The following is a 23,589-nucleotide window of genomic DNA, read 5'->3' as shown; positions in this document are numbered from 1 at the left end:
AATTTCAATTTTTTTTAGGTTTTGGGTGGATTTTTCAATTTTTTGGGGGTGGTCACGAATTAAAGTCCTTTTCGCTCTAGGACGCTTAGTTTAGGAGATATGGGCAAAAGAAGTTTTTCATATAAAAATTTAATTTTTTTTAGATTTTGGGTGGATTTTTCAATATTTTGGGGGTTCTCACGAATTAAAGTCCTTTTCGCTCTAGGACGCTTAGTTTAGGAGATATGGGCAAAAGAAGTTTTTCATATAAAAATTTATTTTTTTGTAGGTTTTGGGTGGATTTTTCAATTTTTTGGGGGTGGTCACGAATTAAAGTCCTTTTCGCTCTAGGACGCATATTTAAGGAGATATGGGCAAAAGAAGTTTTTCGTATAAACATTTCAATTTTTTTAGGTTTTGGGTGGATTTTTCAATTTTTTGGGGGTGATCACGAATTAAAGTCCTTTTCGCTCTAGGACGCATATTTAAGGAGATATGGGCAAAAGAAGTTTTTCATATAAAAATTTAAAATTTGTTAAGTTTTGGGTGGATTTTTCAATTGTTTGGGGGTGGTCACGAATTAAAGTCCTTTTCGCTCTAGGACGCTTAGTTTAGGAGATATGGGCAAAAGAAGTTTTTCATATAAAAATTTTAATTTTTTTTGGTTTTGGGTGGATTTTTCAATTTTTTGGGAGTGGTCACGAATTAAAGTCCTTTTCGCTCTAGGACGCATATTTAAGGAGATATGGGCAAAAGAAGTTTTTCATATAAAAATTTCAATTTTTTTAGGTTTTGGGTGGATTTTTCAATTTTTTGGGGGTGGTCACGAATTAAAGTCCTTTTCGCTCTAGGACGCTTAGTTTAGGAGATATGGGCAAAAGAAGTTTTTCATATAAAAATTTTAATTTTTTTAGGTTTTGGGTGTATTTTTCTTTTTTTTGGAGTGGTCACGAATTAAAGTCCTTTTCGCTCTAGGACGCATATTTAAGGAGATATGGGCAAACGAAGTTTTTCTTATAAAAATTTCAATTTTTTTAGATTTTGGGTGGATTTTTCAATTTTTTGGGGGTGGTCACGAATTAAAGTCCTTTTCGCTCTAGGACGCTTAGTTTAGGAGATATGGGCAAAAGAAGTTTTTCATATAAAAATTTAAATTTTTTTAGATTTTGGGTGGATTTTTCAATATTTTGGGGGTTCTCACGAATTAAAGTCCTTTTCGCTCTAGGACGCTTAGTTTAGGAGATATGGGCAAAAGAAGTTTTTCATATAAAAATTGCAATTTTTGTAGGTTTTGGGTGAATTTTTCAATTTTTTGGGGGTGGTCACGAATTAAAGTCCTTTTCGCTCTAGGACGCATATTTAAGGAGATATGGGCAAAAGAAGTTTTTCGTATAAAAATTTCAATTTTTTTAGGTTTTGGGTGGATTTTTCAATTTTTTGGGAGTTGTCACGAATTAAAGTCCTTTTCGCTCTAGGACGCTTAGTTTAGGAGATATGGGCAAAAGAAGTTTTTCATATAAAAATTTTAATTTTTTTAGGTTTTTGGGTGGATTTTTCAATTTTTTGGGAGTTGTCACGAATTAAAGTCCTTTTCGCTCTAGGACGCTTAGTTTAGGAGATATGGGCAAAAGAAGTTTTTCATATAAAAATTTTAATTTTTTTAGGTTTTTGGGTGGATTTTTCAATTTTTTGGGGGTGGTCACGAATTAAAGTCCTTTTCGGTCTAGGACGCATATTTAAGGAGATATGGGCAAAAGAAGTTTTTCATATAAAAATTTCAATTTTTTTAGGTTTTGGGTGGATTTTTCAATTTTTTTAGGGTGGTCACGAATTAAAGTCCTTTTCTCTCTAGGACGCTTAGTTTAGGAGATATGGGCAAAAGAAGTTTTTCATATAAAAATTTTAATTTTTTTAGGTTTTGGGTGGATTTTTCAATTTTTTGGGAGTGGTCACGAATTAAAGTCCTTATCGCTCTAGGACGCATATTTAAGGAGATATGGGCAAAAGAAGTTTTTCATATAAAAATTTAAATTTTTTTAGGTTTTGGGTGGATTTTTCAATTTTTTGGGGGTGGTCACGAATTAAAGTCCTTTTCGCTCTAGGACGCTTAGTTTAGGAGATATGGGCAAAAGAAGTTTTTCAAATAAAAATTTTAATTTTTTTAGGTTTTGGGTGTATTTTGCTTTTTTTTGGAGTGGTCACGAATTAAAGTCCTTTTCGCTCTAGGACGCATATTTAAGGAGATATGGGCAAACGAAGTTTTTCTTATAAAAATTTCAATTTTTTTTAGGTTTTGGGTGGATTTTTCAATTTTTTGGGGGTGGTCACGAATTAAAGTCCTTTTCGCTCTAGGACGCTTAGTTTAGGAGATATGGGCAAAAGAAGTTTTTCATATAAAAATTTAATTTTTTTTAGATTTTGGGTGGATTTTTCAATATTTTGGGGGTTCTCACGAATTAAAGTCCTTTTCGCTCTAGGACGCTTAGTTTAGGAGATATGGGCAAAAGAAGTTTTTCATATAAAAATTTATTTTTTTGTAGGTTTTGGGTGGATTTTTCAATTTTTTGGGGGTGGTCACGAATTAAAGTCCTTTTCGCTCTAGGACGCATATTTAAGGAGATATGGGCAAAAGAAGTTTTTCGTATCAACATTTCAATTTTTTTAGGTTTTGGGTGGATTTTTCAATTTTTTGGGGGTGATCACGAATTAAAGTCCTTTTCGCTCTAGGACGCATATTTAAGGAGATATGGGCAAAAGAAGTTTTTCATATAAAAATTTAAAATTTGTTAAGTTTTGGGTGGATTTTTCAATTTTTTGGGGGTGGTCACGAATTAAAGTCCTTTTCGCTCTAGGACGCTTAGTTTAGGAGATATGGGCAAAAGAAGTTTTTCATATAAAAATTTTAATTTTTTTTGGTTTTGGGTGGATTTTTCAATTTTTTGGGAGTGGTCACGAATTAAAGTCCTTTTCGCTCTAGGACGCATATTTAAGGAGATATGGGCAAACGAAGTTTTTCTTATAAAAATTTCAATTTTTTTAGATTTTGGGTGGATTTTTCAATTTTTTGGGGGTGGTCACGAATTAAAGTCCTTTTCGCTCTAGGACGCTTAGTTTAGGAGATATGGGCAAAAGAAGTTTTTCATATAAAAATTTAAATTTTTTTAGATTTTGGGTGGATTTTTCAATATTTTGGGGGTTCTCACGAATTAAAGTCCTTTTCGCTCTAGGACGCTTAGTTTAGGAGATATGGGCAAAAGAAGTTTTTCATATAAAAATTTATTTTTTTGTAGGTTTTGGGTGGATTTTTCAATTTTTTGGGGGTGGTCACGAATTAAAGTCCTTTTCGCTCTAGGACGCATATTTAAGGAGATATGGGCAAAAGAAGTTTTTCGTATAAAAATTTCAATTTTTTTAGGTTTTGGGTGGATTTTTCAATTTTTTGGGAGTTGTCACGAATTAAAGTCCTTTTCGCTCTAGGACGCTTAGTTTAGGAGATATGGGCAAAAGAAGTTTTTCATATAAAAATTTTAATTTTTTTAGGTTTTTGGGTGGATTTTTCAATTTTTTGGGGGTGGTCACGAATTAAAGTTCTTTTCGCTCTAGGACGCTTAGTTTAGGAGATATGGGCAAAAGAAGTTTTTCATATAGGAATTTATTGTTTTTTTAGGTTTTGGGTGGATTTTTAAATTTTTTGGGGGTGGTCACGAATTAAAGTCCTTTTCGCTCTAGGACGCTTAGTTTAGGAGATATGGGCAAAAGAAGTTTTTCATATAAAAATTTTAATTTTTTTTAGGTTTTGGGTGGATTTTTCAATTTTTTGGGAGTGGTCACGAATTAAAGTCCTTTTCGCTCTAGGACGCATATTTAAGGAGATATGGGCAAAAGAAGTTTTTCATATAAAAATTTAAATTTTTTTAGGTTTTGGGTGGATTTTTCAATTTTTTGGGGGTGGTCACGAATTAAAGTCCTTTTCGCTCTAGGACGCTTAGTTTAGGAGATATGGGCAAAAGAAGTTTTTCATATAAAAATTTTAATTTTTTTAGGTTTTGGGTGTATTTTTCTTTTTTATGGAGTGGTCACGAATTAAAGTCCTTTTCGCTCTAGGACGCATATTTAAGGTGATATGGGCAAACGAAGTTTTTCTTATAAAAATTTCAATTTTTTTAGGTTTTGGGTGGATTTTTCAATTTTTTGGGGGCGGTCACGAATTAAAGTCCTTTTCGCTCTAGGACGCTTAGTTTAGGAGATATGGGCAAAAGAAGTTTTTCATATAAAAATTTAAATTTTTTTAGATTTTGGGTGGATTTTTCAATATTTTGGGGGTGGTCACGAATTAAAGTCCTTTTCGCTCTAGGACGCTTAGTTTAGGAGATATGGGCAAAAGAAGTTTTTCATATAAAAATTTATTTTTTTGTAGGTTTTGGGTGGATTTTTCAATTTTTTGGGGTTGTTCACGAATTAAAGTCCTATTCGCTCTAGGACGCATATTTAAGGAGATATGGGCAAAAGAAGTTTTTCGTATAAAAATTTCAATTTTTTTAGGTTTTGTGTGGATTTTTCAATTTTTTGGGAGTTGTCACGAATTAAAGTCCTTTTCGCTCTAGGACGCTTAGTTTAGGAGATATGGGCAAAAGAAGTTTTTCATATAAAAATTTTAATTTTTTTAGGTTTTTGGGTGGATTTTTCAATTTTTTGGGGGTGGTCACGAATTAAAGTCCTTTTCGGTCTAGGACGCATATTTAAGGAGATATGGGCAAAAGAAGTTTTTCATATAAAAATTTCAATTTTTTTAGGTTTTGGGTGGATTTTTCAATTTTTTTAGGGTGGTCACGAATTAAAGTCCTTTTCTCTCTAGGACGCTTAGTTTAGGAGATATGGGCAAAAGAAGTTTTTCATATAAAAATTTTAATTTTTTTAGGTTTTGGGTGGATTTTTCAATTTTTTGGGAGTGGTCACGAATTAAAGTCCTTATCGCTCTAGGACGCATATTTAAGGAGATATGGGCAAAAGAAGTTTTTCATATAAAAATTTAAATTTTTTTAGGTTTTGGGTGGATTTTTCAATTTTTTGGGGGTGGTCACGAATTAAAGTCCTTTTCGCTCTAGGACGCTTAGTTTAGGAGATATGGGCAAAAGAAGTTTTTCAAATAAAAATTTTAATTTTTTTAGGTTTTGGGTGTATTTTGCTTTTTTTTGGAGTGGTCACGAATTAAAGTCCTTTTCGCTCTAGGACGCATATTTAAGGAGATATGGGCAAACGAAGTTTTTCTTATAAAAATTTCAATTTTTTTTAGGTTTTGGGTGGATTTTTCAATTTTTTGGGGGTGGTCACGAATTAAAGTCCTTTTCGCTCTAGGACGCTTAGTTTAGGAGATATGGGCAAAAGAAGTTTTTCATATAAAAATTTAATTTTTTTTAGATTTTGGGTGGATTTTTCAATATTTTGGGGGTTCTCACGAATTAAAGTCCTTTTCGCTCTAGGACGCTTAGTTTAGGAGATATGGGCAAAAGAAGTTTTTCATATAAAAATTTATTTTTTTGTAGGTTTTGGGTGGATTTTTCAATTTTTTGGGGGTGGTCACGAATTAAAGTCCTTTTCGCTCTAGGACGCATATTTAAGGAGATATGGGCAAAAGAAGTTTTTCGTATAAACATTTCAATTTTTTTAGGTTTTGGGTGGATTTTTCAATTTTTTGGGGGTGATCACGAATTAAAGTCCTTTTCGCTCTAGGACGCATATTTAAGGAGATATGGGCAAAAGAAGTTTTTCATATAAAAATTTAAAATTTGTTAAGTTTTGGGTGGATTTTTCAATTTTTTGGGGGTGGTCACGAATTAAAGTCCTTTTCGCTCTAGGACGCTTAGTTTAGGAGATATGGGCAAAAGAAGTTTTTCATATAAAAATTTTAATTTTTTTTGGTTTTGGGTGGATTTTTCAATTTTTTGGGAGTGGTCACGAATTAAAGTCCTTTTCGCTCTAGGACGCATATTTAAGGAGATATGGGCAAAAGAAGTTTTTCATATAAAAATTTCAATTTTTTTAGGTTTTGGGTGGATTTTTAAATTTTTTGGGGGTGGTCACGAATTAAAGTCCTTTTCGCTCTAGGACGCTTAGTTTAGGAGATATGGGCAAAAGAAGTTTTTCATATAAAAATTTTAATTTTTTTAGGTTTTGGGTGTATTTTGCTTTTTTTTGGAGTGGTCACGAATTAAAGTCCTTTTCGCTCTAGGACGCATATTTAAGGAGATATGGGCAAACGAAGTTTTTCTTATAAAAATTTCAATTTTTTTAGATTTTGGGTGGATTTTTCAATTTTTTGGGGGTGGTCACGAATTAAAGTCCTTTTCGCTCTAGGACGCTTAGTTTAGGAGATATGGGCAAAAGAAGTTTTTCATATAAAAATTTAAATTTTTTTAGATTTTGGGTGGATTTTTCAATATTTTGGGGGTTCTCACGAATTAAAGTCCTTTTCGCTCTAGGACGCTTAGTTTAGGAGATATGGGCAAAAGAAGTTTTTCATATAAAAATTTATTTTTTTGTAGGTTTTGGGTGGATTTTTCAATTTTTTGGGGGTGGTCACGAATTAAAGTCCTTTTCGCTCTAGGACGCATATTTAAGGAGATATGGGCAAAAGAAGTTTTTCGTATAAAAATTTCAATTTTTTTAGGTTTTGGGTGGATTTTTCAATTTTTTGGGAGTTGTCACGAATTAAAGTCCTTTTCGCTCTAGGACGCTTAGTTTAGGAGATATGGGCAAAAGAAGTTTTTCATATAAAAATTTTAATTTTTTTAGGTTTTTGGGTGGATTTTTCAATTTTTTGGGGGTGGTCACGAATTAAAGTCCTTTTCGCTCTAGGACGCATATTTAAGGAGATATGGGCAAAAGAAGTTTTTCATATAAAAATTTAAAATTTGTTAAGTTTTGGGTGGATTTTTCAATTTTTTGAGGGTGGTCACGAATTAAAGTCCTTTTCGCTCTAGGACGCTTAGTTTAGGAGATATGGGCAAAAGAAGTGTTTCATATAAAAATTTAAATTTTTTTAGGTTTTGGGTGGAGTTTTCAATTTTTTGAGGGTGGTCACGAATTAAAGTCCTTTTCGCTCTAGGACGCTTAGTTTAGGAGATATGGGCAAAAGAAGTTTTTCATATAAAAATTTCAATTTTTTTAGGTTTTGGGTGGATTTTTCAATTTTTTGGGGGTGGTCACGAATTAAAGTCCTTTTCGCTCTGGGACGCATATTTAAGGAGATATGGGCAAAAGAAGTTTTTCATATAAAAATTTTATATTTTTTAGGTTTTGGGTGGATTTTTCAATTTTTTGAGGGTGGTCACGAATTAAAGTCCTTTTCGCTCTAGGACGCTTAGTTTAGGAGATATGGGCAAAAGAAGTTTTTCATATAAAAATTTAAATTTTTTTAGGTTTTGGGTGGATTTTTAAATTGTTTGGGGGTGGTCACGAATTAAAGTCCTTTTCGCTCTAGGACGCATATTTAAGGAGATATGGGCAAAAGAAGATTTTCATATAAAAATTGCAATTTTTTTAGGTTTTGGGTGGATTTTTAAATTTTTTGGCTGTGGTCAAAAGAAGTTTTTCATATAAAAATTGCAATTTTTTTAGGTTTTGGGTGGATTTTTCAATTTTTTGAGGGTGGTCACGAATTAAAGTCCTTTTCGCTCTAGGACGCTTAGTTTAGGAGATATGGGCAAAAGAAGTTTTTCATATAAAAATTTAAATTTTTTAGGTTTTGGGTGGATTTTTAAATTTTTTGGGGGTGGTCACGAATTAAAGTCCTTTTCGCTCTAGGACGCTTAGTTTAGGAGATATGGGCAAAAGAAGATTTTCATATAAAAATTGCAATTTTTTTAGGTTTTGGGTGGATTTTTAAATTTTTTGGCGGTGGTCAAAAGAAGTTTTTCATATAAAAATTTTAATTTTTTTAGGGTTTGGGTGGATTTTTAAATTTTTTGGGGGTGGTCACGAATTAAAGTCCTTTTCGCTCTAGGACGCTTAGTTTAGGAGATATGGGCAAAAGAAGATTTTCATATAAAAATTGCAATTTTTTAGGTTTTGGGTGGATTTTTAAATTTTTTGGCGGTGGTCAAAAGAAGTTTTTCATATAAAAATTTTAATTTTTTTAGGGTTTGGGTGGATTTTTCAATTTTTTGAGGGTGGTCACGAATTAAAGACCTTTTCGCTCTAGGACGCTTAGTTTAGGAGATATGGGCAAAAGAAGTTTTTCATATAAAAATTTCAATTTTTTTAGGTTTTGGGTGGATTTCTCAATTTTTTGGCGGTGGTCACGAATTAAAGTCCTTTTCGCTCTAGGACGCATATTTAAGGAGATATGGGCAAAAGAAGTTTTTCATATAAAAATTTTAATTTTTTTAGGTTTTGGGTGGATTTTTCAAGTTTTTAGGGGTGGTCACGAATTAAAGTCCTTTTCGCTCTAGGACGCATATTTAAGGAGATATGGGCAAAAGAAGTTTTTCATATAAAAATTTCAATTTTTTAGGTTTTGGGTGGATTTTTCAATTTTTTGGGAGTGGTCACGAATTAAAGTCCTTTTCGCTCTAGGACGCTTAGTTTAAGAGATATGGGCAAAAGAAGTTTTTCATATCAAAATTTTAATTTTTTTAGGTTTTGGGTGGATTTCTCAATTTTTTGGCGGTGGTCACGAATTAAAGTCCTTTTCGCTCTAGGACGCATATTTAAGGAGATATGGGCAAAAGAAGTTTTTCATATAAAAATTTTAATTTTTTAGGTTTTGGGTGGATTTTTCAATTTTTTGGGAGTGGTCACGAATTAAAGTCCTTTTCGCTCTAGGACGCTTAGTTTAAGAGATATGGGCAAAAGAAGTTTTTCATATAAAAATTTAAATTTTTTTAGATTTTGGATGGATTTTTCAATATTTTGGGGGTGGTCACGAATTAAAGTTCTTTTCGCTCTAGGACGCTTAGTTTAGGAGATATGGGCAAAAGAAGTTTTTCATATAGGAATTTATTGTTTTTTTAGGTTTTGGGTGGATTTTTCAATTTTTTGGGGGTGGTCACGAATTAAAGTCCTTTTCGCTCTAGGACGCTTAGTTTAAGAGATATGGGCAAAAGAAGTTTTTCATATCAAAATTTTAATTTTTTTAGGTTTTGGGTGGATTTCTCAATTTTTTGGCGGTGGTCACGAATTAAAGTCCTTTTCGCTCTAGGACGCATATTTAAGGAGATATGGGCAAAAGAAGTTTTTCATATAAAAATTTTAATTTTTTAGGTTTTGGGTGGATTTTTCAATTTTTTGGGAGTGGTCACGAATTAAAGTCCTTTTCGCTCTAGGACGCTTAGTTTAAGAGATATGGGCAAAATAAGTTTTTCATATAAAAATTTAAATTTTTTTAGATTTTGGATGGATTTTTCAATATTTTGGGGGTGGTCACGAATTAAAGTTCTTTTCGCTCTAGGACGCTTAGTTTAGGAGATATGGGCAAAAGAAGTTTTTCATATAGGAATTTATTGTTTTTTTAGGTTTTGGGTGGATTTTTAAATTTTTTGGGGGTGGTCACGAATTAAAGTCCTTTTCGCTCTAGGACGCTTAGTTTAGGAGATATGGGCAAAAGAAGTTTTTCATATAAAAATTTTAATTTTTTTTAGGTTTTGGGTGGATTTTTCAATTTTTTGGGAGTGGTCACGAATTAAAGTCCTTTTCGCTCTAGGACGCATATTTAAGGAGATATGGGCAAAAGAAGTTTTTCATATAAAAATTTAAATTTTTTTAGGTTTTGGGTGGATTTTTCAATTTTTTGGGGGTGGTCACGAATTAAAGTCCTTTTCGCTCTAGGACGCTTAGTTTAGGAGATATGGGCAAAAGAAGTTTTTCATATAAAAATTTTAATTTTTTTAGGTTTTGGGTGTATTTTTCTTTTTTATGGAGTGGTCACGAATTAAAGTCCTTTTCGCTCTAGGACGCATATTTAAGGTGATATGGGCAAACGAAGTTTTTCTTATAAAAATTTCAATTTTTTTAGGTTTTGGGTGGATTTTTCAATTTTTTGGGGGCGGTCACGAATTAAAGTCCTTTTCGCTCTAGGACGCTTAGTTTAGGAGATATGGGCAAAAGAAGTTTTTCATATAAAAATTTAAATTTTTTTAGATTTTGGGTGGATTTTTCAATATTTTGGGGGTGGTCACGAATTAAAGTCCTTTTCGCTCTAGGACGCTTAGTTTAGGAGATATGGGCAAAAGAAGTTTTTCATATAAAAATTTATTTTTTTGTAGGTTTTGGGTGGATTTTTCAATTTTTTGGGGTTGTTCACGAATTAAAGTCCTTTTCGCTCTAGGACGCATATTTAAGGAGATATGGGCAAAAGAAGTTTTTCGTATAAAAATTTCAATTTTTTTAGGTTTTGTGTGGATTTTTCAATTTTTTGGGAGTTGTCACGAATTAAAGTCCTTTTCGCTCTAGGACGCTTAGTTTAGGAGATATGGGCAAAAGAAGTTTTTCATATAAAAATTTTAATTTTTTTAGGTTTTTGGGTGGATTTTTCAATTTTTTGGGGGTGGTCACGAATTAAAGTCCTTTTCGGTCTAGGACGCATATTTAAGGAGATATGGGCAAAAGAAGTTTTTCATATAAAAATTTCAATTTTTTTAGGTTTTGGGTGGATTTTTCAATTTTTTTAGGGTGGTCACGAATTAAAGTCCTTTTCTCTCTAGGACGCTTAGTTTAGGAGATATGGGCAAAAGAAGTTTTTCATATAAAAATTTTAATTTTTTTAGGTTTTGGGTGGATTTTTCAATTTTTTGGGAGTGGTCACGAATTAAAGTCCTTATCGCTCTAGGACGCATATTTAAGGAGATATGGGCAAAAGAAGTTTTTCATATAAAAATTTAAATTTTTTTAGGTTTTGGGTGGATTTTTCAATTTTTTGGGGGTGGTCACGAATTAAAGTCCTTTTCGCTCTAGGACGCTTAGTTTAGGAGATATGGGCAAAAGAAGTTTTTCATATAAAAATTTTAATTTTTTTAGGTTTTGGGTGTATTTTTCTTTTTTTTGGAGTGGTCACGAATTAAAGTCCTTTTCGCTCTAGGACGCATATTTAAGGAGATATGGGCAAACGAAGTTTTTCTTATAAAAATTTCAATTTTTTTAGGTTTTGGGTGGATTTTTCAATTTTTTGGGGGTGGTCACGAATTAAAGTCCTTTTCGCTCTAGGACGCTTAGTTTAGGAGATATGGGCAAAAGAAGTTTTTCATATAAAAATTTAAATTTTTTTAGATTTTGGGTGGATTTTTCAATATTTTGGGGGTTCTCACGAATTAAAGTCCTTTTCGCTCTAGGACGCTTAGTTTAGGAGATATGGGCAAAAGAAGTTTTTCATATAAAAATTTATTTTTTTGTAGGTTTTGGGTGGATTTTTCAATTTTTTGGGGGTGGTCACGAATTAAAGTCCTTTTCGCTCTAGGACGCATATTTAAGGAGATATGGGCAAAAGAAGTTTTTCGTATAAACATTTCAATTTTTTTAGGTTTTGGGTGGATTTTTCAATTTTTTGGGGGTGATCACGAATTAAAGTCCTTTTCGCTCTAGGACGCATATTTAAGGAGATATGGGCAAAAGAAGTTTTTCATATAAAAATTTAAAATTTGTTAAGTTTTGGGTGGATTTTTCAATTTTTTGGGGGTGGTCACGAATTAAAGTCCTTTTCGCTCTAGGACGCTTAGTTTAGGAGATATGGGCAAAAGAAGTTTTTCATATAAAAATTTTAATTTTTTTAGGTTTTGGGTGGATTTTTCAATTTTTTGGGAGTGGTCACGAATTAAAGTCCTTTTCGCTCTAGGACGCATATTTAAGGAGATATGGGCAAAAGAAGTTTTTCATATAAAAATTTAAATTTTTTTAGGTTTTGGGTGGATTTTTCAATTTTTTGGGGGTGGTCACGAATTAAAGTCCTTTTCGCTCTAGGACGCTTAGTTTAGGAGATATGGGCAAAAGAAGTTTTTCATATAAAAATTTTAATTTTTTTAGGTTTTGGGTGTATTTTTCTTTTTTTTGGAGTGGTCACGAATTAAAGTCCTTTTCGCTCTAGGACGCATATTTAAGGAGATATGGGCAAACGAAGTTTTTCTTATAAAAATTTCAATTTTTTTAGGTTTTGGGTGGATTTTTCAATTTTTTGGGGGTGGTCACGAATTAAAGTTCTTTTCGCTCTAGGACGCTTAGTTTAGGAGATATGGGCAAAAGAAGTTTTTCATATAAAAATTTAAATTTTTTTAGATTTTGGTGGATTTTTCAATATTTTGGGGGTTCTCACGAATTAAAGTCCTTTTCGCTCTAGGACGCTTAGTTTAGGAGATATGGGCAAAAGAAGTTTTTCTTATAAAAATTTCAATTTTTTTAGGTTTTGGGTGGATTTCTCAATTTTTTGGCGGTGGTCACGAATTAAAGTCCTTTTCGCTCTAGGACGCATATTTAAGGAGATATGGGCAAAAGAAGTTTTTCATATAAAAATTTTAATTTTTTTAGGTTTTGGGTGGATTTTTCAAGTTTTTAGGGGTGGTCACGAATTAAAGTCCTTTTCGCTCTAGGACGCATATTTAAGGAGATATGGGCAAAAGAAGTTTTTCATATACAAATTTCAATTTTTTAGGTTTTGGGTGGATTTTTCAATTTTTTGGGAGTGGTCACGAATTAAAGTCCTTTTCGCTCTAGGACGCTTAGTTTAAGAGATATGGGCAAAAGAAGTTTTTCATATCAAAATTTTAATTTTTTTAGGTTTTGGGTGGATTTCTCAATTTTTTGGCGGTGGTCACGAATTAAAGTCCTTTTCGCTCTAGGACGCATATTTAAGGAGATATGGGCAAAAGGAAGTTTTTCATATAAAAATTTAAATTTTTTTAGGTTTTGGGTGGATTTTTCAATTTTTTGGGAGTGGTCACGAATTAAAGTCCTTTTCGCTCTAGGACGCTTAGTTTAGGAGATATGGGCAAAAGAAGTTTTTCATATAAAAATTTCAATTTTTGTAGGTTTTGGGTGGATTTTGCAATATTTTGGGGGTGGTCACGAATTAAAGTCCTTTTCGCTCTAGGACGCATATTTAAGGAGATATGGGCAAAAGAAGTTTTTCATATAAAAATTTAAATTTTTTTAGGTTTTGGGTGGATTTTTCAATTTTTTGAGGGTGATCACGAATTAAAGTCCTTTTCTCTCTAGGACGCTTAGTTTAGGAGATATGGGCAAAAGAAGTTTTTCATATAAAAATTTCAATTTTTGTAGGTTTTGGGTGGATTTTTCAATTTTTTGGGGGTGGTCACGAATTAAAGTCCTTTTCGCTCTAGGACGCATATTTAAGGAGATATGGGCAAAAGAAGTTTTTCATATAAAAATTTAAATTTTTTTAGGTTTTGGGTGGATTTTTCAATTTTTTGAGGGTGGTCACGAATTAAAGTCCTTTTCGCTCTAGGACGCTTAGTTTAGGAGATATGGGCAAAAGAAGTTTTTCATATAAAAATTTAAATTTTTTTAGGTTTTGGGTGGATTTTTAAATTTTTTGGGGGTGGTCACGAATTAAAGTCCTTTTCGCTCTAGGACGCATATTTAAGGAGATATGGGCAAAAGAAGTTTTTCATATAAAAATTGCAATTTTTTTAGGTTTTGGGTGGATTTTTAAATTTTTTGGCGGTGGTCACGAATTAAAGTCCTTTTCGCTCTAGGACGCTTAGTTTAGGAGATATGGGCAAAAGAAGTTTTTCATATAAAAATTTCAATTTTTTTAGGTTTTGGGTGGATTTTTCAATTTTTTGGGGGTGGTCACGAATTAAAGTCCTTTTCGCTCTAGGACGCATATTTAAAGAGATATGGGCAAAAGAAGTTTTTCATATAAAAATTTCAATTTTTTTAGGTTGTGGGTGGATTTTTCAATTTTTTAGGGGTGGTCACGAATTAAAGTCCTTTTCGCTCTAGGACGCTTAGTTTAGGAGATATGGGCAAAAGATGTGTTTCATATAAAAATTTAATTTTTTTTAGGTTTTGGGTGGATTTTTCAATTTTTTGAGGGTGGTCACGAATTAAAGTCCTTTTCGCTCTAGGACGCTTAGTTTAGGAGATATGGGCAAAAGAAGTTTTTCATATAAAAATTTCAATTTTTTTAGGTTTTGGGTGGATTTTTCAATTTTTTGGGGGTGGTCACGAATTAAAGTCCTTTTCGCTCTAGGACGCATATTTAAGGAGATATGGGCAAAAGAAGTTTTTCATATAAAAATTTAAATTTTTTTAGGTTTTGGGTGGATTTTTCAATTTTTTGAGGGTGGTCACGAATTAAAGTCCTTTTCGCTCTAGGACGCTTAGTTTAGGAGATATGGGCAAAAGAAGTTTTTCATATAAAAATTTTAATTTTTTTAGGTTTTGGGTGGATTTTTCAATTTTTTGGGGGTGGTCACGAATTAAAGTCCTTTTCGCTCTAGGACGCATATTTAAGGAGATATGGGCAAAAGACGTTTTTCATATAAAAATTGCAATTTTTTTAGGTTTTGGGTGGATTTTTAAATTTTTTGGCGGTGGTCACGAATTAAAGTCCTTTTCGCTCTAGGACGCTTAGTTTAGGAGATATGGGCAAAAGAAGTTTTTCATATAAAAATTTAAATTTTTTTAGGTTTTGGGTGGATTTTTCAATTTTTTGGGGGTGGTCACGAATTAAAGTCCTTTTCGCTCTAGGACGCATATTTAAGGAGATATGGGCAAAAGAAGTTTTTCATATAAAAATTTAAATTTTTTTAGGTTTTGGGTAGATTTTTCAATTTTTTGAGGGTGGTCACGAATTAAAGTCCTTTTCGCTCTAGGACGCTTAGTTTAGGAGATATGGGCAAAAGAAGTTTTTCATATAAAAATTTTAATTTTTTTAGGTTTTGGGTGGATTTTTCAATTTTTTGGGGGTGGTCACGAATTAAAGTCCTTTTCGCTCTAGGACGCATATTTAAGGAGATATGGGCAAAAGAAGTTTTTCATATAAAAATTTCAATTTTTTTAGGTTTTGGGTGGATTTTAAAATTTTTTGGCGGTGGTCAAAAGAAGTTTTTCATATAAAAATTGCAATTTTTTTAGGTTTTGGTTGGATTTTTCAATTTTTTGAGGGTGGTCACGAATTAAAGTCCTTTTCGCTCTAGGACGCTTAGTTTAGGAGATATGGGCAAAAGAAGTTTTTCATATAAAAATTTCAATTTTTGTAGGTTTTGGGTGGATTTTTCAATTTTTTGGGGGTGGTCACGAATTAAAGTCCTTTTCGCTCTAGGACGCATATTTAAGGAGATATGGGCAAAAGAAGTTTTTCATATAAAAATTTAATTTTTTTTAGGTTTTGGGTGGATTTTTCAATTTTTTGAGGGTGGTCACGAATTAAAGTCCTTTTCGCTCTAGGACGCTTAGTTTAGGAGATATGGGCAAAAGAAGTTTTTCATATAAAAATTTAAATTTTTTTAGGTTTTGGGTGGATTTTTAAATTTTTTGGGGGTGGTCACGAATTAAAGTCCTTTTCGCTCTAGGACGCATATTTAAGGAGATATGGGCAAAAGAAGCTTTTCATATAAAAATTTCAATTTTTTTAGGTTTTGAGTGGATTTTTAAATTTTTTGGCGGTGGTCACGAATTAAAGTCCTTTTCGCTCTAGGACGCTTAGTTTAGGAGATATGGGCAAAAGAAGTTTTTCATATAAAAATTTCAATTTTTTTAGGTTTTGGGTGGATTTTTCAATTTTTTGGGGGTGGTCACGAATTAAAGTCCTTTTCGCTCCAGGACGCATATTTAAGGAGATATGGGCAAAAGAAGTTTTTCATATAAAAATTTCATTTTTTTTAGGTTTTGGGTGGATTTTTCAATTTTTTGGGGGTGGTCACGAATTAAAGTCCTTTTCGCTCTAGGACGCATATTTAAGGAGATATGGGCAAAAGAAGTTTTTCATATAAAAATTTAAATTTTTTTAGGTTTTGGGTGGATTTTTCAATTTTTTGAGGGTGGTCACGAATTAAAGTCCTTTTCGCTCTAGGACGCTTAGTTTAGGAGATATGGGCAAAAGAAGTTTTTCATATAAAAATTTAAATTTGTTTATGTTTTGGGTGGATTTTTAAATTTTTTGAGGGTGGTCACGAATTAAAGACCTTTTCGCTCTAGGACGCTTAGTTTAGGAGATATGGGCAAAAGAAGTTTTTCATATAAAAATTTCAATTTTTTTAGGTTTTGGGTGGATTTCTCAATTTTTTGGCGGTGGTCACGAATTAAAGTCCTTTTCGCTCTAGGACGCATATTTAAGGAGATATGGGCAAAAGAAGTTTTTCATATAAAAATTTCAATTTTTTTAGGTTTTGGGTGGATTTTTCAAGTTTTTAGGGGTGGTCACGAATTAAAGTCCTTTTCGCTCTAGGACGCATATTTAAGGAGATATGGGCAAAAGAAGTTTTTCATATAAAAATTTTAATTTTTTTAGGTTTTGGGTGGATTTTTCAATTTTTTGGGAGTGGTCACGAATTAAAGTCCTTTTCGCTCTAGGACGCTTAGTTTAAGAGATATGGGCAAAAGAAGTTTTTCATATCAAAATTTTAATTTTTTTAGGTTTTGGGTGGATTTTTCAATTTTTTGGGAGTGGTCACGAATTAAAGTCCTTTTCGCTCTAGGACGCATATTTAAGGAGATATGGGCAAAAGAAGTTTTTCGTATAAAAATTTCAATTTTTTTAGGTTTTGGGTGGATTTTTCAATTTTTTGGGAGTTGTCACGAATTAAAGTCCTTTTCGCTCTAGGACGCTTAGTTTAGGAGATATGGGCAAAAGAAGTTTTTCATATAAAAATTTCAATTTTTTTTTAGGTTTTGGGTGGATTTTTCAATTTTTTGGGGGTGGTCACGAATTAAAGTCCTTTTCGCTCTAGGACGCATATTTAAGGAGATATGGGCAAAAGAAGTTTTTCATATAAAAATTTCAATTTTTTTTTAGGTTTTGGGTGGATTTTTCAATTTTTTGAGGGTGATCTCGAATTAAAGTCCTTTTCTCTCTAGGACGCTTAGTTTAGGAGATATGGGCAAAAGAAGTTTTTCATATAAAAATTTCACTTTTTATAGGTTTTGGGTGGATTTTTAAATTTTTTGGGGGTGGTCACGAATTAAAGTCCTTTTCGCTCTAGGACGCATATTTAAGGAGATATGGGCAAAAGAAGTTTTTCATATAAAAATTAAAATTTTTTTAGGTTTTGGGTGGATTTTTCAATTTTTTGGGGGTGGTCACGAATTAAAGTCCTTTTCGCTCTAGGACGCATATTTAATTAGATATGGGCAAAATAAGTTTTTCATATAAAAATTGCAATTTTTTTAGGTTTTGGGTGGATTTTTAATTTTTTTGGCGGTGGTCACGAATTAAAGTCCTTTTCGCTCTAGGACGCTTAGTTTAGGAGATATGGGCAAAAGAAGTTTTTCATATAAAAATTAAAATTTTTTTAGGTTTTGGGTGGATTTTTCAATTTTTTGGGGGTGGTCACGAATTAAAGTCCTTTTCGCTCTAGGACGCATATTTAAGGAGATATGGGCAAAAGAAGTTTTTCATATAAAAATTGCAATTTTTTTAGGTTTTGGGTGGATTTTTAAATTTTTTGGCGGTGGTCACGAATTAAAGTCCTTTTCGCTCTAGGACGCTTAGTTTAGGAGATATGGGCAAAAGAAGTTTTTCATATAAAAATTTCAATTTTTTTACGTTTTGGGTGGATTTTTCAATTTTTTGGGGGTGGTCACGAATTAAAGTCCTTTTCGCTCTAGGACGCATATTTAAGGAGATATGGGCAAAAGAAGTTTTTCATATAAAAATTTAAATTTTTTTAGGTTTTGGGTGGATTTTTCAATTTTTTGAGGGTGGTCACGAATTAAAGTCCTTTTCGCTCTAGGACGCTTAGTTTAGGAGATATGGGCAAAAGAAGTTTTTCATATAAAAATTTCAATTTTTGCAGGTTTTGGGTGGATTTTTCAATTTTTTGGGGGTGGTCACGAATTAAAGTCCTTTTCGCTCTAGGACGCATATTTAAGGAGATATGGGCAAAAGAAGTTTTTCATATAAAAATTTAAATTTTTTTAGGTTTTGGGTGGATTTTTCAATTTTTTGAGGGTGGTCACGAATTAAAGTCCTTTTCGCTCTAGGACGCTTAGTTTAGGAGATATGGGCAAAAGAAGTTTTTCATATAAAAATTTAATTTTTTTTAGGTTTTGGGTGGATTTTTAAATTTTTTGGGAGTGGTCACGAATTAAAGTCATTTTCGCTCTAGGACGCATATTTAAGGAGATATGGGCAAAAGAAGCTTTTCATATAAAAATTGCAATTTTTTTATGTTTTGAGTGGATTTTTAAATTTTTTGGCGGTGGTCACGAATTAAAGTCCTTTTCGCTCTAGGACGCTTAGTTTAGGAGATATGGGCAAAAGAAGTTTTTCATATAAAAATTTCAATTTTTTTAGGTTTTGGGTGGATTTTTCAATTTTTTGGGGGTGGTCACGAATTAAAGTCCTTTTCGCTCCAGGACGCATATTTAAGGAGATATGGGCAAAAGAAGTTTTTCATATAAAAATTTCAATTTTTTTAGGTTTTGGGTGGATTTTTCAAGTTTTTAGGGGTGGTCACGAATTAAAGTCCTTTTCGCTCTAGGACGCTTAGTTTAGGAGATATGGGCAAAAGAAGTGTTTCATATAAAAATTTAAATTTTTTTAGGTTTTGGGTGGATTTTTCAATTTTTTGAGGGTGGTCACGAATTAAAGTCCTTTTCGCTCTAGGACGCTTAGTTTAGGAGATATGGACAAAAGAAGTTTTTCATATAAAAATTTCAATTTTTGTAGGTTTTGGGTGGATTTTTCAATTTTTTGGGGTGGTCACGAATTAAAGTCCTTTTCGCTCTAGGACGCATATTTAAGGAGATATGGGCAAAAGAAGTTTTTCATATAAAAATTTAAATTTTTTTAGGTTTTGGGTGGATTTTTCAATTTTTTGAGGGTGGTCACGAATTAAAGTCCTTTTCGCTCTAGGACGCTTAGTTTAGGAGATATGGGCAAAAGAAGTTTTTCATATAAAAATTTAAATTTTTTTAGGTTTTGGGTGGATTTTTAAATTTTTTGGGGGTGGTCACGAATTAAAGTCCTTTTAGCTCTAGGACGCATATTTAAGGAGATATGGGCAAAAGAAGTTTTTCATATAAAAATTGCAATTTTGTTAGGTTTTGGGTGGATTTTTACTTTTTTTGGCGGTGGTCAAAAGAAGTTTTTCATATAAAAATTGCAATTTTTTTAGGTTTTGGGTGGATTTTTCAATTTTTTGAGGGTGGTCACGAATTAAAGTCCTTTTCGCTCTAGGACGCTTAGTTTAGGAGATATGGACAAAAGAAGTTTTTCATATAAAAATTTAAATTTTTTTAGGTTTTGGGTGGATTTTTCAATTTTTTGAGGGTGGTCACGAATTAAAGTCCTTTTCGCTCTAGGACGCTTAGTTTAGGAGATATGGGCAAAAGAAGTTTTTCATATAAAAATTTCAATTTTTTTAGGTTTTGGGTGGATTTTTCAATTTTTTGGGGGTGGTCACGAATTAAAGTCCTTTTCGTCTAGGACGCATATTTAAGGAGATATGGGCAAAAGAAGTTTTTCATATAAAAATTTCAATTTTTTTAGGTTTTGGGTGGATTTTTCAAGTTTTTAGGGGTGGTCACGAATTAAAGTCCTTTTCGCTCTAGGACGCATATTTAAGGAGATATGGGCAAAAGAAGCTTTTCATATAAAAATTGCAATTTTTTTAGGTTTTGAGTGGATTTTTAAATTTTTTGGCGGTGGTCACGAATTAAAGTCCTTTTCGCTCTAGGACGCTTAGTTTAGGAGATATGGGCAAAAGAAGTTTTTCATATAAAAATTTCAATTTTTTTAGGTTTTGGGTGGATTTTTCAATTTTTTGGGGGTGGTCACGAATTAAAGTCCTTTTCGCTCTAGGACGCATATTTAAGGAGATATGGGCAAAAGAAGTTTTTCATATAAAAATTTCAATTTTTTTAGGTTTTGGGTGGATTTTTCAATTTTTTGGGGTGGTCACGAATTAAAGTCCTTTTCGCTCTAGGACGCATATTTAAGGAGATATGGCCAAAAGAAGTTTTTCATATAAAAATTTAAATTTTTTTAGGTTTTGGGTGGATTTTTCAATTTTTTGAGGGTGGTCACGAATTAAAGTCCTTTTCGCTCTAGGACGCTTAGTTTAGGAGATATGGGCAAAAGAAGTTTTTCATATAAAAATTTAAATTTTTTTAGGTTTTGGGTGGATTTTTCAATTTTTTGGGGGTGGTCACGAATTAAAGTCCTTTTCGCTCTAGGACGCATATTTAAGGAGATATGGGCAAAAGAAGTTTTTCATATAAAAATTTCAATTTTTTTAGGTTTTGGGTGGATTTTTCAATTTTTTGGGGTGGTCACGAATTAAAGTCCTTTTCGCTCTAGGACGCATATTTAAGGAGATATGGCCAAAAGAAGTTTTTCATATAAAAATTTAAATTTTTTTAGGTTTTGGGTGGATTTTTCAATTTTTTGAGGGTGGTCACGAATTAAAGTCCTTTTCGCTCTAGGACGCTTAGTTTAGGAGATATGGGCAAAAGAAGTTTTTCATATAAAAATTTAAATTTTTTTAGGTTTTGGGTGGATTTTTCAATTTTTTGGGGGTGGTCACGAATTAAAGTCCTTTTCGCTCTAGGACGCATATTTAAGGAGATATGGGCAAAAGAAGTTTTTCATATAAAAATTTCAATTTTTTTAGGTTTTGGGTGGATTTTTCAATTTTTTGGGGTGGTCACGAATTAAAGTCCTTTTCGCTCTAGGACGCATATTTAAGGAGATATGGCCAAAAGAAGTTTTTCATATAAAAATTTAAATTTTTTTAGGTTTTGGGTGGATTTTTCAATTTTTTGAGGGTGGTCACGAATTAAAGTCCTTTTCGCTCTAGGACGCTTAGTTTAGGAGATATGGGCAAAAGAAGTTTTTCATATAAACATTTAAATTTTTTTAGGTTTTGGGTGGATTTTTCAATTTTTTGGGGGTGGTCACGAATTAAAGTCCTTTTCGCTCCAGGACGCATATTTAAGGAGATATGGGCAAAAGAAGTTTTTCATATAAAAATTTCAATTTTTTTAGGTTTTGGGTGGATTTTTCAAGTTTTTAGGGGTGGTCACGAATTAAAGTCCTTTTCGCTCTAGGACGCTTAGTTTAGGAGATATGGGCAAAAGAAGTGTTTCATATAAAAATTTAAATTTTTTTAGGTTTTGGGTGGATTTTTCAATTTTTTGAGGGTGGTCACGAATTAAAGTCCTTTTCGCTCTAGGACGCTTAGTTTAGGAGATATGGACAAAAGAAGTTTTTCATATAAAAATTTCAATTTTTTTAGGTTTTGGGTGGATTTTTCAATTTTTTGGGGTGGTCACGAATTAAAGTCCTTTTCGCTCTAGGACGCATATTTAAGGAGATATGGGCAAAAGAAGTTTTTCATATAAAAATTTAAATTTTTTTAGGTTTTGGGTGGATTTTTCAATTTTTTGAGGGTGGTCACGAATTAAAGTCCTTTTCGCTCTAGGACGCTTAGTTTAGGAGATATGGGCAAAAGAAGTTTTTCATATAAAAATTTAAATTTTTTTAGGTTTTGGGTGGATTTTTAAATTTTTTGGGGGTGGTCACGAATTAAAGTCCTTTTAGCTCTAGGACGCATATTTAAGGAGATATGGGCAAAAGAAGTTTTTCATATAAAAATTGCAATTTTGTTAGGTTTTGGGTGGATTTTTACTTTTTTTGGCGGTGGTCAAAAGAAGTTTTTCATATAAAAATTGCAATTTTTTTAGGTTTTGGGTGGATTTTTCAATTTTTTGAGGGTGGTCACGAATTAAAGTCCTTTTCGCTCTAGGACGCTTAGTTTAGGAGATATGGGCAAAAGAAGTTTTTCATATAAAAATTTAAATTTTTTTAGGTTTTGGGTGGATTTTTCAATTTTTTGAGGGTGGTCACGAATTAAAGTCCTTTTCGCTCTAGGACGCTTAGTTTAGGAGATATGGGCAAAAGAAGTTTTTCATATAAAAATTTCAATTTTTTTAGGTTTTGGGTGGATTTTTCAATTCTTTGGGGGTGGTCACGAATTAAAGTCCTTTTCGTCTAGGACGCATATTTAAGGAGATATGGGCAAAAGAAGTTTTTCATATAAAAATTTAAATTTTTTTTAGATTTTGGATGGATTTTTCAATATTTTGGGGGTGGTCACGAATTAAAGTTCTTTTCGCTCTAGGACGCTTAGTTTAGGAGATATGGGCAAAAGAAGTTTTTCATATAGGAATTTATTGTTTTTTTAGGTTTTGGGTGGATTTTTCAATTTTTTGGGGGTGGTCACGAATTAAAGTCATTTTCGCTCTAGGACGCATATTTAAGGAGATATGGGCAAAAGAAGCTTTTCATATAAAAATTGCAATTTTTTTATGTTTTGAGTGGATTTTTAAATTTTTTGGCGGTGGTCACGAATTAAAGTCCTTTTCGCTCTAGGACGCTTAGTTTAGGAGATATGGGCAAAAGAAGTTTTTCATATAAAAATTTCAATTTTTTTAGGTTTTGGGTGGATTTTTCAATTTTTTGGGGGTGGTCACGAATTAAAGTCCTTTTCGCTCCAGGACGCATATTTAAGGAGATATGGGCAAAAGAAGTTTTTCATATAAAAATTTCAATTTTTTTAGGTTTTGGGTGGATTTTTCAAGTTTTTAGGGGTGGTCACGAATTAAAGTCCTTTTCGCTCTAGGACGCTTAGTTTAGGAGATATGGGCAAAAGAAGTGTTTCATATAAAAATTTAAATTTTTTTAGGTTTTGGGTGGATTTTTCAATTTTTTGAGGGTGGTCACGAATTAAAGTCCTTTTCGCTCTAGGACGCTTAGTTTAGGAGATATGGACAAAAGAAGTTTTTCATATAAAAATTTCAATTTTTGTAGGTTTTGGGTGGATTTTTCAATTTTTTGGGGTGGTCACGAATTAAAGTCCTTTTCGCTCTAGGACGCATATTTAAGGAGATATGGGCAAAAGAAGTTTTTCATATAAAAATTTAAATTTTTTTAGGTTTTGGGTGGATTTTTCAATTTTTTGAGGGTGGTCACGAATTAAAGTCCTTTTCGCTCTAGGACGCTTAGTTTAGGAGATATGGGCAAAAGAAGTTTTTCATATAAAAATTTAAATTTTTTTAGGTTTTGGGTGGATTTTTAAATTTTTTGGGGGTGGTCACGAATTAAAGTCCTTTTAGCTCTAGGACGCATATTTAAGGAGATATGGGCAAAAGAAGTTTTTCATATAAAAATTGCAATTTTGTTAGGTTTTGGGTGGATTTTTACTTTTTTTGGCGGTGGTCAAAAGAAGTTTTTCATATAAAAATTTCAATTTTTTTAGGTTTTGGGTGGATTTTTCAATTTTTTGAGGGTGGTCACGAATTAAAGTCCTTTTCGCTCTAGGACGCTTAGTTTAGGAGATATGGACAAAAGAAGTTTTTCATATAAAAATTTAAATTTTTTTAGGTTTTGGGTGGATTTTTCAATTTTTTGAGGGTGGTCACGAATTAAAGTCCTTTTCG

Source organism: Haematobia irritans, chromosome 4 (assembly GCF_050003625.1).
Source record: "Haematobia irritans isolate KBUSLIRL chromosome 4, ASM5000362v1, whole genome shotgun sequence".
Classification (NCBI taxonomy): domain Eukaryota; kingdom Metazoa; phylum Arthropoda; class Insecta; order Diptera; family Muscidae; genus Haematobia; species Haematobia irritans.
Note: the sequence above shows the minus strand (reverse complement) of the source record.